The 17,870-nt window shown below is 48.2% G+C and overlaps 1 long non-coding RNA gene across 2 annotated transcripts in view; it reads right to left on the bottom strand.

The window, feature by feature from the left end:
- The window catches only part of LOC132355557 (uncharacterized), a 35,923-nt gene extending 22,979 nt beyond the window's left edge, over positions 1 to 12,944 (bottom strand). For both annotated transcript variants that reach the window (XR_009499657.1, XR_009499656.1), the window contains exon 1: positions 12,754 to 12,944. This is a non-coding gene — a long non-coding RNA (uncharacterized LOC132355557). The remainder of the gene's footprint in view (positions 1 to 12,753) is intronic.
- Positions 12,945 to 17,870: the final 4,926 nt, after the last annotated feature.

Raw genomic sequence — 17,870 nt, forward strand, 5'->3', positions numbered from 1 at the left:
TCGTTGTGGTGCGCAGGCTTCTCATAGCAGTGGCTTCTCTTGTTGCAGAGCATGGGCTCTAGGCGCACGGGCTTCAGTAGTTGTGGCACGTGGGCTCAGTAGTTGTGGCACGCGGGCTCAGTAGTTGTGGCTCACGGGCTTCTAGAGCGCAGGCTCGGTAGTTGTGGTGCACAGACTCAGTTGCTCCGCAGCATGTGGGATCCTCCCAGACCAGGGCTCGAACCCTGTCTCCTGCGTTGGCAGGCAGATTCTTAACCACTGCGCCACCAGGGAAGCCCCTTAAAGTTTTTTATACACTTGAAATTTACTAGAAAATAAAGTACTCATCAAAACAACCATGTCATACCACGCCAGAAATACAGACATCAAACTCTGTTATAGAGGCCAAGCCCTACCCAGATCCAGCTCACCCGCAGTGGGGATGCCAATCACCCTCGTAGGAGTCCACATACTACGAGAGGCACCGTGGGAAGATTATATTGGGAGCCACTATGTCTTGGGTGCTGTGGATGACCTGGATGTAGTTGAAACAGTGGGATTTCTGAATTCTAGTTTTCCAAATTCAACCACCAAAAAACTGTTACAACTAAAAAATGAATTCAGTAAAGCTGCAGGATACAAAAAAAAAGAAAAATCAATGCACAAAAATCATTTGTGATTCTATACACTGATAATGAACCATCAGAAAAAGAATTAAAAAAAAAAATCTCACTTACAATTGCATCCAAAAAGAAAACTAGGAGTAAATTTAACCAAGGACGTGAAGGACCTGCACACTGAAAACTGGAAGACACTGATAAAGGAAACTGAACAGACAAAAATAAATGGAAAGATACTCCGTGCTCATGGGTAAAAAGAATATTGTGAAAATATGCATTCTAAGGTGGGACTTCCCTGGCCGTCCAGGGGTTGGGACTCTGCGCTCCCACTGCAGGGGGCACAGGTTCGATCCCTGGCTGGGGAACTAAGATCCCGCATCCTGCATGCCACATGGTGTGGCCCAAAATTTTTTTTTAATTTAAAAAAAATATGCATTCTAGCCAAATTAATGTACACATTCAACGCAATCCCTACCAAAAGTCCAATGACATTTTCCATAGAAACAGAGCAAACCATCTTAAGATGTGTGTGGAGCCACAAAGGACCCAGAAGAGCTAAAGTGACCCCGAGGAAGGAGAACGGGCTGGAGGCATCTCGCTCCCTGACTTCACACTTCATCACGAAGCTACAGTCCCAAAAAAGTGTGGAATCGGCACAAAAACAGGCGCACAGACCAGAGGAACAGAGCAGAGAGCCCAGGAATCAACCTACAGGTACGTGGTCGTTAATTCACAAGAAAGGAGCCAAGAACACACCAGGGAAAGGACAGTCCCCTCAATAAACGGTGCTGGGAAAACCGGATGCCACTCGCCAAAGAACACTGAACTCTGTCTACACCGCACACAAAAGGGGCCAAAAACCCAGTTTTCCACATCAAGCCCCTCCTCTCCTGGCTCCTCTGAAGACAGACACCCGCAGCGGTCAGCCACGCACAGGAACCTTCTCCCCACATTTCCTCACCTTTTCCCCCATTGGCATCACCTCCCGGCAGGTCCTGAGGAGACCAGGCTCCTGTCAGCATGAACTGGACCCCACAGTGTCCCAAAGCTGAAGCCCCAGAGGGTCCTGAGGAGACCCGGCTTCTGTTAGTGTGGACTCGACCCCGGCTTGTCCCGAAGCCCGGCCGTCAGCATGGACTCGGCCCCGCGTGTCCCAAAAGCCGAAGCCCCAGCGGGTCCTGGGGAGGCGGGGCTCCCGTCAGCTGCGCGCGGGCGCCAAGTCCGCAGGCAGAATGCGCGATCCCGCCGAGGGTCAGGGAGGCGGGCTCGCGTTCCCTGCCAGCCAATGGGAACGTGCAGACCAAGCCGCCTCCCAGTTCACCTCCCGCCCCCTGAGGGCGCTTCCACTGCGTCCACTAAACTGCGGAAATTCAAACTGAAATACAGTCAAGTATCCCATGACTTCTCCGAAATAGTTAAGAAACAATTAACTGGAAACTGTATGAAATGAAATGACTAGACACAAACTTTAAACTTACACCAAACTCACTCAAACTTATTAACAGACATTTAAAATGTGAAACTATCAAAATTACAGAGATAAACACAGAAATACATGACCTTGGGTTTAGTCTCTAGATCACGAGCTTTGAGTTTTAACACACAACGCAAAAAGCCAATCCACAAAAGAAAAAAGTAATATTATGGACTTTATAAAATTAAAGATTTCTACTCTCAAAGACGTTATTCAGAAAATCAAAAGACAAGACACAAACTGGGAGAAAAATATTTGCAAAACTTGTATCTGATAAAGGATCTGGACTCAAAATAGACAAAGACCTCTAAAACAACCCCATAAAAAAAATGGGTGAGGATCTGAACAGACACCCAGCCAAAAAAGATATACAGATAGTAAAAATCATACAAAAACAAGCTCAACATCATATACCATTAGGGAATTACAAATTAAAATCATGAGATATCACAGCACACCTATTAGCACTGCTAAACTCCAAAAATATGACAATACCAATGGCTAGAAGATGAGGAACAACAGAACTCTCCCTCATTGCCAGTGGGATGCATGTGCAGCCACTTTGTAAGACAATTTGGCAGTTTTTTCCAAAGCTAAACAAGTCTCACCTTGGGATCCAACAATTGTGCTTCCGGTATTTAGGCAACTGCTTTGAAAATCTATGTCCAAATGCAAACGAGGATGCAATTATGCACAGCAGCACTTTCATAATGGCTAAAAACTTGAAGAAATCAGGATAGCCCTCAAAAGATGAATGCATAAGCATCCATGTCAAGGCGAGTAGAATATGCCACCCCAGAATATCTCTCTCTGGCATGAGGATTATTTCAGTCTGATTTTTAAAAAAAAGAAAAAAAAGGAATCTCAGAAAACTGAGTAGAGATTGCCCTTTTGTGAAGGACATTTACAATAGAGAAATCTCCATTTATAAGGGTCTGTCCCGCTTTGCACCAGAAATAGAAGGATAATGAAATCCCAAGTAACACTTATCAATGGAGATGTCCTGACTTAAATGTGCAAACAATCACATTGTTTACTGTGCTTTGCACGATAACCTGACATAACTGGCCTTCCCCCCCTTCCCCAACATCTTTCTTCTGTTTTTAGCTGAAGACAGTATTTAAGAGGATCATTTCAGGGAGTGACTCAGTTTTCCTTGCTATCCCCCCTGTATTCAGAAGGTATACATGTTATTAAATTTCTGTTTTTCTCCTGGTAATCTGTCTTTTATTTCAGGGGCAGGGGGGCCTCAACCAAGAACCTAGAAAAGTAGAGGGAAAATTGTTTTTCCGCCCATACACATGCAGTGGAATACTACTCAGCAGGAAGGAATGCACCATCAGCCTATGGAAAGACATGGATAAATCCTCAGTATATACTGCTACGTGAAAGCATCCAGGCTGAGGAGGCTGCACACAGTATGACCCCATTGGTGACATTCTGGGAAAGGCAAAGCTACACAGATGATAAGCAGATCATGCGGTGGGGGGTTTGAAGTATTCCATGTGACACTCTAGGATGGATACCTGTCACTATGCATTTGTCTAAGCCCTCAGATGTGTATAGCCCAAGGGGTCAATCATAATCTATTCAAATTTAGTTATTTAGGATGTAGGAGTGTTGCAGGATGGAATACATAATGTGACAGAGTCTAAATGTATTAGAAATATATGGAAACACCTCACTGTAGGGGATGGGGTAAAAGGTGCTGACCTAAGTTACCTATGGAAATGAATGGAATCTGTAGACTAAAGGCAAACTGGACCGTATATAAACAGTGGGCTTTATTTTATGAAGTTCTCTCCAGGGTGTAGTAGCTAACAATTCTGAAACCTCTGCACATGTAACCTGGAAAGGAGCAATGCATACATAAACGGCAGATGGTGGGAGCCAGGCTCCTTGCTGTGGGAGTGGGAAGTTACAGATAAGCAAGGGGAGAGCCTCTGCCCTCGTAATCCTGGATCTGGGCTTCCTGGGAGGATGCTGACTGGCCGGGGGAAACACACAGATCTTCACGCTGGGAAGACCCTGCAGACATAGGAACTTCACGCCCCATCTTTCCACCCATACCTGCTGGAAACACTCAGCCCTCCGTAATCAGTCAATTGCAGCGTTTAAGACATTCTCGCCCCCAGGCAGATAAAGGAGCATGAGGGTCTTGCTTACCCCGAAGCTGTCCCAGAATCCAGGCCCTGGGGGTGGAGCCAGGTTGGGGCTTCCTGGGCCTCTGACCAGCAGGTGAGAGGAAGGAGGAAGACCAGTCCTGAGGACAGAGGTTCCCTCAAGTCTGTGAGCCCAGGAGCCCCGATGGGATTCATTCCCAGTGAGGACATGGGCGGGGTCTGCAGTGGTTCTGTGCTCCCCCTGGACCCCTTTGATGAAGCCATGGCAACACTGGCCCCAGACATCTCCTGGCAGTGTCTCAAACTCTGACACAGCGGTTTTACAAAGGAACAAGAGAATGAAGGTCAGCCCCTGATGGCCATTCCTTTCTGGCTCTGAGTTGCTTCCAACAGGACCGCAGTCACCTGCACGTAGTCTGCTGTGACCTACCTGCCGCCATTGGCCTTTCCTCTCCCTCCCTACGATGAGTCCCGTGACATTTCCAGCCTGGACCCCTCTCGCAGGCCAGACGCCTCTGTCCAGTCACTGCACCCCTATCTCACCTTGGGGGCTAACAGGGCCCTCAGGGGACCGGGATCCTGCAGCTCCCCACACCCAGGAGCAGCCCCACCTTCCCAGGTTGCCGAGCCCAGGCACGGGGTGTAACCGAGCAGGACCCTACGGGGCCTTCCCAGGACAGATCCCCCCCCCACATCCTCTGCTGTAGCTCCTCTCTGAAGTACCTGGATAACAGTATCTGAGGCACGCTTCCTGAGTTGTTTTACAGATGCTAAAACCACCACCAAAGGGAACAGTGAACAGCCTAGAGAAGAAACATAACCTGGCCTGAAAGAGTTCATCACGCCTTGTTTTACTTTGTCACTAATTTGTAGTAACTAGATTTGTACTTTACAAAGCTAACCTCACTCCCTGACACTATGTAATTTACCTCTGGCACCCATCACCCCTAACTCTGTGTCAGTTACATCCCCTGCCTCTCACTCCCTAACCTTATTATGTCCAGCACTTACATTCTATACGCGCCTCATAACAAATCACCCCCTATAGTTTTTGCATTTCAGAAACAAGGTCACCGGCCGATAAACCAGAGGCAAACGGACGCAATTACCAGACTGCTGGACCCCGATTACCGGGCGGCCTGATGCCAGCTATGACTGTTTTGAAATAATGCAAAGGAAAGGAGGAATGCAAGACCTTCACTACTTCGATCCTCATCCTATACCCCGGACTGCGAGAGCCCCACGTATAAAACCTTCCCTGATTCTCAAGGAGGGCGGGCCCAGTTCTTGAGGCGCTAGCCGGCTGTTTCTTCCCTTCTGCCTGGCAGAAGAATAAAACCATCTCTCTCTTCCTCCAAAATCCCTGGCTCCGTATTTCCATTCGGCCTCGGTGCACAGGGAAGCCGAGATTTCGACAACAGTCTGTGGCCAGTTCCCACACTAATTCACCTCTACGCCCACAGCGCTGGCCCAAGCCCGATCCTGTGCCCGGTTCCTCCATCAGGCCCTGACAAAACTCCCTGCCCGCACCGTGCACCTCACATCCCACCCCAACGTGGTCTTTCTGAAGCATAAACGAGACTGTGACTCTCTCCCACCTGTAATCCCCCAAATGTTTCCCCACCTTCGCTAGGGTATCTGCTGGGAGAGACATCTGCCAAGGCCCTGAGAGTCCCCGGGATCCCCATTAGGCTGCTGGCTCCTGAGTTCCCTGACAATGAGCACCTCAGCCGGCCAGGCGACACGGCAGGAAACCCCAGAACTGCTCACCTCAGGAGGGGACTGGCACGGCCACGGCCTGATCAGAGAGAGCAGAGAAGGGCTCCCCAGCTGGGACACAGACTCTGCACGAGTGGCCTCTCCCTGAGCCACTACATCACCTCGTGTGACTTGAGGGAAGGAAGGACTGAGGCACACCTTGTTCCTAAGGAGGATGGGATAGGCTCAGCCATGTCCCCCCAAATTCACATGCTGAATCCCTAACCCCCAGGACCCCAGGATGTGGCTGTATTTGGAGATGGGATTTTTAAAGAGGCGATCAAGGTAAAAATGAGGTCACTAGGGTGGATCCTAATCCAATAGGATTGAGGTCCTACAAGAAGAGATTAGGACACAGATAGGCACAGGGGGAGACCACGTGAGGACCTGGGGAGAAGATGGCTGTCTAAGCACCAAGGAGAGAGGCCTCAGGAGAAGCCAGCCTGCACACACCTTGATCTCAGACAGCATCCAGGACTGGGAGATCGGTCTGTTATTCAAGCGGCCCAGTCTGTGGTATTTGTTACGGCGGTCCTGAGCAGACTCACACGCAGGGTAACTCAGGGCTCAGACTGGACAGAGCCCACTCTCCATCCCCCTGTACGGGAGTTACAGGATCCTCAGGAACTGAGGAGGGGGTCCCTGAGGAGAGGCACAAGATAGAAGATGCTAGGCATTAACATGACTGCATTCATGTTAAACGTGCCTGAAGTCCATCCACACGAGATGGTCTTGTCCTGTATGTACATCGGCACCTTCGGTCTGAACTGAGATCTTTAGCTTCACCACCTCCACTGAGAGCATTAGCTTCACCTGCTGTGGACCGTCTCCTATAGGATTTCCAGAACCACAAAGCATCGAAGCTTCACAGGACCCAGAGTCTGTGCGCTACCGTCCAGGTGACCCTCACAGCAGGGCCGCACAGATGCCCACCAGATCCCATTTCCCTTTTTCCTGTTCACAGCTACCCTGCGCCTCCCAGCCTTCCCACCCCTTACAGCTGGGGCACAGTGTCTCGTGTTACCAAGGGGAAGGGGTGGAGGCGGTGAGGGCCTTGCCCAGCCTGCATCCTGCATCCTAGGACGGAGGGCATGATGCCCACCTGGTCACCCCACCCTGCTGGTTGGAGCCCTCACCTGGAAGCAGGGAAGAGAAACAAGGGGGACAGGGCCTGGCACCTGACACCCACCTGCCCTGGACTCTCACAAGAAGGGGACACAGACATCTTGAGCTTCAGCCCAGTTTTGGGAGACACTTTGTTCCAGCAACAAACATTTGCCTTAAAAGCCAAGGTGCTTTACAAACCCCTCCCCAGCTGTCACAGAAAGGCTTAATCTCATCACACTTTTCTTAAACCCCAGCTCATGGTGAGACCACCTCTCAGGTGATGGTGCTTCAGAGCAGCCCCTTTACAAGATCCCTGGAGTTCAGCTCTCCCAGCCCTGCCTTCAGTTTGAGGAAGTTTCCTTGACAACCTTGACAAACCTGCTCAGTTTCCTTGACAACCAAGCTTTTCAATCTCCCAAACTCTTCTCCTTCAAACATTCCTATTCTAGGCTTGATGAGCCTAAAGTGACTAGTGCTGTCATCATGTGCCAGAGAGTGACTCCTCCAAGCCCGTAGTTACTGGTTACATGATGCTACTGATGACGAAATCCCAAAAGAGCCAGCTTTGCAAGGTAACCACTTCTGGACTCGGCACTGGGTCCCTTTCCACGGACAGACTGGAGTGGCTGTTTCCACGGGGCCCGTGGTGGAAGAGCTCACCTAATGCAGCCAGGACTTCATCCCTTCCAGGTGATTCCAGGGCCCTCATTCTCCCCAGACCCTCACCCACATGGCTGCTGTCTGTGCCAGTCTATACGGGACCTTGGTAATCTCCTAAAATGAGGGTTATTTTATACACAGGTAATGGGTTGAACACTGGCCCCAAAAGATGTGTCCCCCCAGAACACGTGAACAGGACCATGTCCGGGAAAAGGGTCTTTGTATATGCAGTTAAGGATCTCGAGGTGAGGTCATCTTGGGTTAGGGTGGCCCCCAATCCAATTGAGAGGGTCCTTATGAGAGACAACAGAGGAGAGGCACAGACACAGAGCAGAAGCCATGTGACGACGAAGGCAGAGACGGGAGGGATGCAGCCTCAAGCCTGGGGACGCCTGGAGCCCCCAGAAGCTGGAAAAGGCAGGAAGAACCCTATCCTGGAGCCTTTGGAGAGACTTTCGCCCTGCAACACCTTGATCTCAGATGTCTGGTCTCCAGGACTGGAGGAGGATCAATTCCTGTTGTTTTAAACCACCCACCTTGTGGTCATTTGTTACAGAAGCCACAGAACAGTCACACAGACCCTGCTCTGTAGGATGCTAGAAGTGGGGGTCTCACTAAAGGCCGACAGAGGCTGGATTGCAGAACCCTTAGAGTCAGCATTGGGCCCCAGAAATCCTAAAGCAGTGGCTGGACACCAGAACGTTGAGGGGTCAGTCGGAAGCCCGTCCCTAAGGGTGCCGGCTGCACACGGCCTCCCCAGGTTTTTACGCCTGTGCATGTTGGGGATAAGTATTTCCATCCTGATTCAGGACTTCTGATATCACTGTTCACATTGCTAATTAAGGACCCACTAGTTACACAGAGGAAAACCCTATCAGGACACTTGCTCCAGTGGTAAACAATTCTGAAGTTGGTCACAGGTGGGGAATCGTCTCCCATGCAGCCAGCAGCCCCCCCGCCAGGAGCGTCGTCATTGCAAAGCTGGGGGACCGTGCCCAGGCGTCTCCGAGTAAACGTGAGCTGAGCCCCAGGCCAGCTGCTGCTGAACTTTTCCCACCCTTCCCAGGTAAAACACCTGAATGTGTGCAAGGACTTGAAAGCCTAGAGGAAGGGGCTTGGAATCACACCAGTGACAACACGCAGGCCGACTTGGTGCCTGCAGGCCAGCCAGGATGGTCCTGGCCCCAGGCACTCTTCTGGAAGCGTTCCATTTCCCTGCCTGAGGTACCCCTTCTGTCCCGGCCCCCACTGCTTTTTTCTTTCCTCACCTCTACCAGGGAGAAATTCCAACGGCAGGTACTAGTGACACATCCTCTTCTTTAGCAGGTGGCAGCCCAGCAACTCCTGCAGAAAGTCCAGCAGAACCCCGCTCAGACCCGGCCACCCACAAAGCCGTGGGCCCTACTCCCTCCCACCAGCCCAGCCCCGAGACTGCTGACGGGGCAGAGCATATGGCGTCAGGCACAGCTGCAGGGGCTCTTGCTGCCTGGAGGGGGTGTTTATATTGACCTCAACCCAGGCACACCTGGGGAGGGCTGGCCGGCAGGGTCAGGCTTCCCAGCTCAGCCAATCCGTGCCCATCAGGGACTCAGAGGTGCAGAACATGGGCCTTGCTGCACCCGCCAGGTCCAAGGAACAGGTGTGGGGTCCCGAGAGTCAGGATAGATAAGGGGCGGCAGCCCTGGCTTGTTTTCTAATCATTTTGTCTGGTCCATGAGTGGGAGACAATTTCAAAAAGACCCTCTCCTCACAAGAGGAATCCAGAAGTCAGGGAGATGAGGGGTGTTGGGTGGAGACAGAGGCCTGGTGCCCCGGCTGCAATGGAAGCCTCTGGAAGACCCAGTGGAGGGAGGCCACACAGAGTGAAGCCCAGGATCACAGACCTGTCGGAGCTGCTGTTTGTTAGTTCGGATCCTGCTCTGAGGTGCTCTGTGTCAGCTCTGACCAACAGGTGGGCTGGGGGTGCTCTGCAATGAGGGCTACGTGCACGGTTCCTGTGTGCCCAGCCCTGCCGGGTGCCTGCCCACGTGAGCTCCATATCCAGGGAGGGGCCTGACCACGAGAGCCCCGGGGGCTGCTGGGTGCCTGCCCAGGTGAGCTCCATACCCGGGGAGGGGCCTGACCACGTGAGCCCCGTGGGCTGCTGGGTGCCTGCCCAGGTGAGCTCCATACCCGGGGAGGGGCCTGCCCACGTGAGCCCCGTGGGCTGCTGGGTGCCTGCCCAGGTGAGCTCCATACCCGGGGAGGGGCCTGCCCACGTGAGCCCTGCATTACCCTTCCCAGGAGGGAGGGTGTAGGGAAACCCTGCATGACCTCTGAGGCCCTAAGAACACTGGACTGAGGTTGAGTTCAATTTGAAACAGCGAGGGACAAGAGCAGACATTTCATTCATCTATCAATCAGAATCCAGGACTGGAGGAGCAGAAAACAATGGCCTAGCTCAACCTTGATGCTAATCCTGACATTGACTCTAACCCTAAACTCTGATCCTGACCCTAAGCCCTGACCTAACCTTAGCCCTAACCCGTACCCTAAACCTGTACCTTACCCTAACCCATACTCTACCCGTATCCTACCTGTACCCTAATTCTCGCCCATGTCCTAACACCCACTCTAACACAGGACCCTAACACACTGAGACCAAAACCATAAACCTCAAGCAATAAACAAAACCACAACCATAACCAAAACCATAAACCATAAAATGTATTCATTAACCACAGGCATAAATAAGTCATAACTGTAAACATAACCATAAGACGTAAACCATAACAGTAGCCATAAGCCATAACACAGCCCCAGCCCTAATGCTAACCCTCCAAACCACTTACACCAAGCCAAGTCTAATCAGATTATACAACTACATCTTGAAAAAGAAAACTACCCCAGGATACCTTATAAAGATGAATGTAAACATCTATCACAAAATAATAGCAACATGAAACCAGAAAAACATTAAATGGATAATGCCATAAGCAAGTATCTCTACACCAGAAATTTCAGGTTGTTCAACATATTAAATTTAAGCAATGTAATAAACCACAATAAAAGTGTGAAGTAAAACACATGATCATATCAATTAATGCAGAAAAAGCTACAATCAAAAACCAGTGTTAGGGGCTTCCCTGGTGGCGCAGTGGTTAAGAATCCGCCTGCCAATGCAGGGGACACGGGTTCGAGCCCTGGTCTGGGAAGATCCCACATGCCGCGGAGCAACTAAGCCTGCGCACCACAACTGCTGAAGCCCGTGTGCCACAACTGCTGAAGCCTGCGTGCCTAGGGCCCGTGCTCCGCAACAAGAGAGGCCACCACAGTGAGAAGCGCGCGCACCGCAACGAAGAGTGGCCCCCCGCTCGCCGCAACTAGACAAAGCCCGTGCTTAGCAACGAAGACCCAACACAGCCAAAAATAAATAAATTTAAAAAATTAGAAAAATAAAAAACCAGTGTTATTTCATGATACAAACACTCAAGAAAGCAGGAGTAAAAGGAAATTTGCTCAATATGGAAAAGAGTAGTACAAAAAGCCACAGCAAACACCATGCTCAATGTTAAAGACTGAAAGATTTACTCCTGAAATCAGGAACGAGGCCAGGAAGCTGGTCTTCATCATTGTTACTCAATAGGATGCCGGAAGTCCTACCCAGAATCTTGAGGAAAGAAATAAAAAGCATCCACGTGTGAATGGAAAAATTCAAACTGTGTCTCTTCACAGAACACAGATCACATCATTTTATATATATAACTACCTATAATGAACAAAAAATTATTTGAGCTAGTCAACTAATGCAGCAAAGTTATAGAACAAAATATCAATTCACAAAAATCTATCTTATATATGTATACACTAGCAATAAATAACCTGAAAAAGCATTTATGGTAACAATTCCACTGTAAATAATGTCAACGTCAATATTTAGGAATATACTTAGTCAAGATACAAGACTTGTTTTATGTGTGTAAATTTGTCTGTTTGAAATTACTGGAAAGTAAATTACTTTTCAAAACACCATGTCGATAGCATGTCCGAAAAGCAGAGAAAACATCAAGCTTCCATAGAGCAGCCAAGCTTTACCCAGGTCCAGTTCACCCAAAGTCCACATGTCACTTAGAGGCACTGTGGGAAGGTTACATTAGGAGCCGCTGTCCTCCGTGTTGTGGACGACCTGGATATGGTAGAAACAGTGGGATTTTGGAATTCCAATTTTCCACTTCATTCCACAAAAAAGCTATTAGAACTAATAAATCAATTCAGTAAAGTTGCAAAATCAATACACAGAAATCAGTTGCATTTCTAAACACTAATAATGAACCATCAGAAAGAGAAAGAAAGCAACCCTATTTACAAATGCATCAAAAAGAACAAAATACCTGGGAATAGAGTTAACCAAGGAGGTGAAAGACCTGCACACTGAAAACTTTAAGACGTTGATGCAGAAATTGAACAAGACACACGAATAAATGGAAAGATACCCTGTTCTCAGGGAACGGAAGAATGAACGTTGTTAGAATACGCCTTCTACCCAGAGCGGTGCGCGGTGAGCGCAGGCCCTCCCGAAACGCCATGGTATTTTCCACAGAAACAGAGCAAATCCTCCTAAGGCGCGTGTGGAGCCACAAAGGACCCCGAAGAGCCAAGGCGACCCTGAGGAAGGAGAACGGGCCGGAGGCACCTCCCTCCCTGACTTCACACTACATGGCGAAGCTACAGCCACCAAAACAGTGCGGAACGGGCTCAAAACAGGCGCACAGACCAGAGGGACGGGACGCAGAGCCCAGAACCCACCCCGCACGGGGGCGCCGTTAATTCACGACGAGGGGGCCACGGACACACCGAGCGGAAGGGCAGCCCCACGGTAAACGGTGCGGGGAAGACTGCACACCCCACAACCCACGCGGCTCCACCGCGCACCAGCCTGACCGAAAACCCAGCTTTGCACGCCAAGCCCTTCCGGGTCGCACGAAGACGGGCCCCCTCAGCCGTCAGTCGCCCCCAGGAAACTTCTCCCCACTTTTCCTCACCGTCTCCTCACCTTATCCGCCGGCGTCGCCTGCGTCCTCAGGAAACCCAGCTCCCGTCAGCGAGGAAGCAGCCCCACGTTGTCCTGAAGCCGAAACCCCAACGAGTCCTGAGGAGACCGAGCTCCTGTCAGCAGAGACGCTGAGCCCAGCGTCCCAGCCGCAGCCCCAGCGGTACCTGAGGAGACACAACTCCCCTCAGCTGCGCTCAGAGCCGAGTCGGCGGGGAACGCGCGTGCGCTGTGGGTCAGAGAGGCGGGCTCAGCGCCACCCTGTGGTCGGTGCGGGAAGTGGTCGGTCACTGGAGACAGCGCCCCCTGCTGGCGGAACTGCTGAATCTGTTAAACCGTGGAAATTCAAACTGAAATGGAGACAAATATCCCAAAAGTTTTCAGAAAACAGGGAACAATTAACTGAGAAAGGAGGAGAGGCTGGAGGCATCTCCCTACTTGACTTCACACACTGTTGAAAAGCTACAGTCGCCGAAACAGTGTGGAATTGGAACAGAAACAGGCGCAGGGACCAGAGGAACCGGACAGAGAGCCCAGAATTCAACACGCACGGATGGGGTCAGTTAATTTATGACAAAGGGGCCAAGGACACACCGAGGGGAAGGACAGTCCCCACGTAAGCAGTGCTGGGAAAACTGGACACCCCATAACTCCAACAAGTTGGAAACCATTTGGAATGCAATGAACATAGATGCAAACTTTACAACTTACACCAAATTCACTCAAAGTTATTCACAGACAAAATTTAAATACAAAACTATTCAAAATTATGGAAGCAAACGTAGAAGACAATTGACATGAGCTTGAGTTTGGTCATGTAGATCATGAGCTTTGGAGTTTTAACACACAACACAAAAAGGCAATCTACAAAGAAAAACAAGGAATACTCTGGACTTTATAAAATTAAAGATATCTACTCCATGAAAGACCTTATTCAGAAAATCAAAAGACAAGTCACAAACTGGGAGAAAAATGTTTGCCAACACACATCCAATGAAGGATTTGTCTCAAAACATACAAAGAACGCTAACACAAACAACCCCATGAAAAATAGGGAAAGATCTGACTGGACACCTGGCCAAAGAAGATACACAGACAGTACACAAAACTATGCCCAGGACTAGGGGGCAGAAAAACAATGGTCCAGCTCAACTTTCTGAGCCATTTGTGACGGTGGACTACTCCTGTCCTTCCTGGAGGCCTCAGAGGGATGGAGAAGGAGGAAGGGGAAGAGGGCCAGTTATGCTTAAACCTAACTCTAACCCTGCCCATTCTCACCACTTTCATTTGACATGGTCTAAGAAGTCCTAGCCATAGTAATTAGATTTTAAAAAGAAATAAAAGGAATCTCATGGCAGAGGAAAAAGTAAAACCGTCACTGTTTGTAGATGACATGATACTCTATACAGAAAATCTTGAAGATGACACCCGAAACCAAATAGAACTCATCAGAAAATTCAGTAAAGTTGCAGGATACAAAATTAATCTACAGAAATTGGTTGCATTTCTATACACTCACAACAAACTGTCAGAATGAGAAATTAAGGAAACAACCCCATGGGCAATGACATTAACAAAGATAAAATACCTAGGAATACACCTAACCCAGGAGGTAAAAGACCTATACTCAGAAAACTGGAAGACATTGATGAAAGAAATGAAGATGACACAAACAAATGGAAATATATACCGTGCTCATGGATTGAAAGAATCCTTATTGTTAAAATGATTCCACACCCCAAGGCAATCTAGAGATTGGATGCCATTTCTATCAAAATACCAATGGAATTTTTTTGGAGAACTAGAACAAAGAATTCTAAAATGTGTATAGAAACACGAAAGAACCTGAATAGTCAATACAATCTTAAGAAAGAAGCACAAACCTGGACATATCACGCTCCCTGATTTCAAACTATACTGCACATCTAGAATCATTAAGACAGTATGGTATTGGTACAAAAGAAATACGCATAGAGCCATGGAACAGAATTGAGAGCCCAGAAATAAACCCACACTTATACAGTCAATTTATCTATGACAAAGGAGGTGAGAATATACAATGGGGAAAATATAGCCTCTTTGATAAATAGTGTTGAGAAAACTGGACAGCTACATGCACAAGAATCAAACTGGAATCCCTTCTTAAATTTGATTTATTTATTTATTTATTTATGGCTGTGTTGGGTCTTCGCCTCTCTACTAGGGCCCTCTCCAGTTGTGGCAAGTGGGGGCCACTCCCCATCGCGGTGCACGGGCCTCTCACCGTCGCGGCCTCTCTTGCTGCGGAGCACAGGCTCCAGACGCGCAGGCCCAGCAGTCGTGGCCCACGGGCCCAGTCGCTCCGCAGCATGTGGGATCCTCCCAGACCAGGGCTCGAACCCGTGTCTCCTGCATCGGCAGGCAGACTCCCAACCACTGCGCCACCAGGGAAGCCCTGGAATCCTTTCTTATACCATCTACAAAATAACCTCAAAATGAATCAAATACTTCAGTGTAAGACCTGAAGCCATAAAACTCCTAGAAGAAAACATAGGCAGTACACTCTTTGACATCAGTCTTAGCAATAATTTTTGGATCTGCCTCCTCAAGCAAAATAAATCAATGGGACTCCATCCAACTGAAAGGCTTTCCAGCAGCAGAGGAAACCATCCACAAAAGAAAAGGCAGCCTACTGAATGTGAGAAATATTTGCAAACAATATATCTGGTAAGTGGTTCATACACAAAATAGACCAAGAACTCATTCACACAAGTCAACCTCCAAAAAAACAAAAACCCAATTAAAAAATTGGCAGAAGATGGAACATGTTTCCAAAGAATATATACAGATGGCCAAAAGACACATGAAAAGATGGTCAACATCACTCATCATCAGGGAAATGCACGTTCAAACCACAATGAGAGTATCACCTCACACCTGAAAGAATGGCTATCATCCAAAAGACAACACATAACAAGTATTGCCAAGGATGTGGAGAAAAGGGAACTCTCATTCACTTTTGTTGGGAATGTTCATCGGTACAGCCACTATGGAAAACAGTATGGAGGCTCCTCAAGAAATTAAAAATAGAACTACCATATGATGCAGGAATTATACTTGGGGGTATCTTTCTGAAGGAAACAAAAACACGACTTCAAAAATATATACGTACCCTTATGTTCATGAAGCCTTTATTGACAATAGTCAAGTTATGGAAGCCACCAAACTATCCATCAATAGGCAAATGGATAAAGAAGCTTTCCTATATATATGTATATATATATGTATATATATATATATATATATATATACACACACATATATATATGAAAACTGGACACACACACATACACACACTGAAATATGACTCAGCCATAAAAAAAGAATGAAATCTTGGGCTTCTCTGGTGGCGCAGTGGTTAAGTATCCACCTGCCAATGCAGGGGACACAGTTCGATCCCTGGCACGGGGAGATACCACATGCCACGGAGCAACTAAGCCCGTGTGCCACAACTACTGAGCCTGCGCTCTAGAGCCCGTGAGCCATAACTACTGAGCCCACGTGCCACAACTACTGAAGCCCGTGTGCCTAGAGCCCGTGCTCCACAACAGGAGAAGCCACCGCAATGAGAAGCCCACCCACCGCAACGAAGAGTAGCCCCTGCTCGCCACAACTAGAGAAAGCCTGCGCGCAGCAACGAAGACCCAACACAGCCAAAAATAAAAACAAATAAATTTTTTAAAAAAAGATGAAATCTTGCAAGAACATGAATGGACCTAGAGGGCATTATGCTAAATGAGATATAGCAGACAGAGAAAGAGAATTACCTTATGATGTCACTTATTTGTAGAATCTATAAAACAAAACAAACGAAGAAACACAACAAAACAGAAATGGACTCATAGATGCCAAGAACATGCTGGTGGTTGCCAGATGGGTGGTGGGTGGAGGGATGAGTGCAATAGGTGAGAAAGATTGAAAGGTTCCAAATTCCAGTTATAAAACAAACGTCATTGTGTGTGATGTACAGCATAGGGAACAGAGTCCATAATACTGTAAGAACACAGTATGGTGACAAACGGTAGCTAGACTTGGTGATTATTTTGTAGTATATAAAAATATCAAGTCACTATGTTGTATACCAGAAGACTAATATATAATAATTGCCATCAAGTATACATCAATTTTTAAAAAGAAGAAAAGGTACTATCTTAAAAAAAAAAAAAAAAAAAAAGAGTGTTGGGGAATTCCCCAGCGGTCCAGTAGTTAGGACTCCGCGCTTTCACTGCCGAGGGAGCAGATTCGATCCCTGGTCAGGGAACTAAGATCCCACAAGCTGTGTGGCTCTGGCAAAAAAAAAAAAGAGTGTAGTGAGATAAAGAGGGGATGTCAGATGAAACTATGAAAGGATGCGGGTTGAAAGGCCATCTGCGAAAGTGTCTGCTGAAGTTTGACTCTCAAGTGGCCCAGACAAACAGGACTTGAAGAGAAGCAGCCATGTGATGCTACCGGAATGTTCATTTGTTTCTTTGTTTAAATAGGGTTTATTTTTTTTTAAAGAAGTTTTGAGTTCACAGCAAAATTGGGCAGAGTACAGAGAGGTGCCACGTGCCCCCTGCTCTGCTGTTACTGCTCTCCCCATCTACCCCCTCCCTCCCACCCACACAGGTGTTCAGAGTTTCCCTCTCCCCAACTATCCTATCAACATTCTGGGTGTTGGTCATTATCGATGAATCTACATGGACACATCATGATCACCAGAGTCCAGAGTTTACACTAGGGTTCACTCCTGGTGTTGCACAGTCTATGGGTTTTGACAAATGTATCTCGCCGTGAATGTATCACACTGAATAGTTTCACTGCCTTAAAAATCCTCTGTGCTTGACCTATTTATCATACCCCACCCCTTAACCCCGCCACAAACCCCTAGCAACCCACCCTCTCCGTGGTTTGCCTTTTCCCAAATGTCATATGTAGTTGGTACCCTAAGCTATGCCACCTTTCCAGACTGGCTTCTTTCAGTGACTGATATGCACTTAAGGTGCCCCTCCCATCTCCCATGGCTCTTTCTCTCTTATTTCTTTTCAGTGCAAAGAACATTCTGTTGCATGGATGGAGCCCAGTCTATGTGTCCAATCACC

The sequence above is a fragment of the Balaenoptera ricei genome, chromosome 20 (assembly GCF_028023285.1).
Source record: "Balaenoptera ricei isolate mBalRic1 chromosome 20, mBalRic1.hap2, whole genome shotgun sequence".
NCBI classification, from domain to species: Eukaryota; Metazoa; Chordata; class Mammalia; order Artiodactyla; family Balaenopteridae; genus Balaenoptera; species Balaenoptera ricei.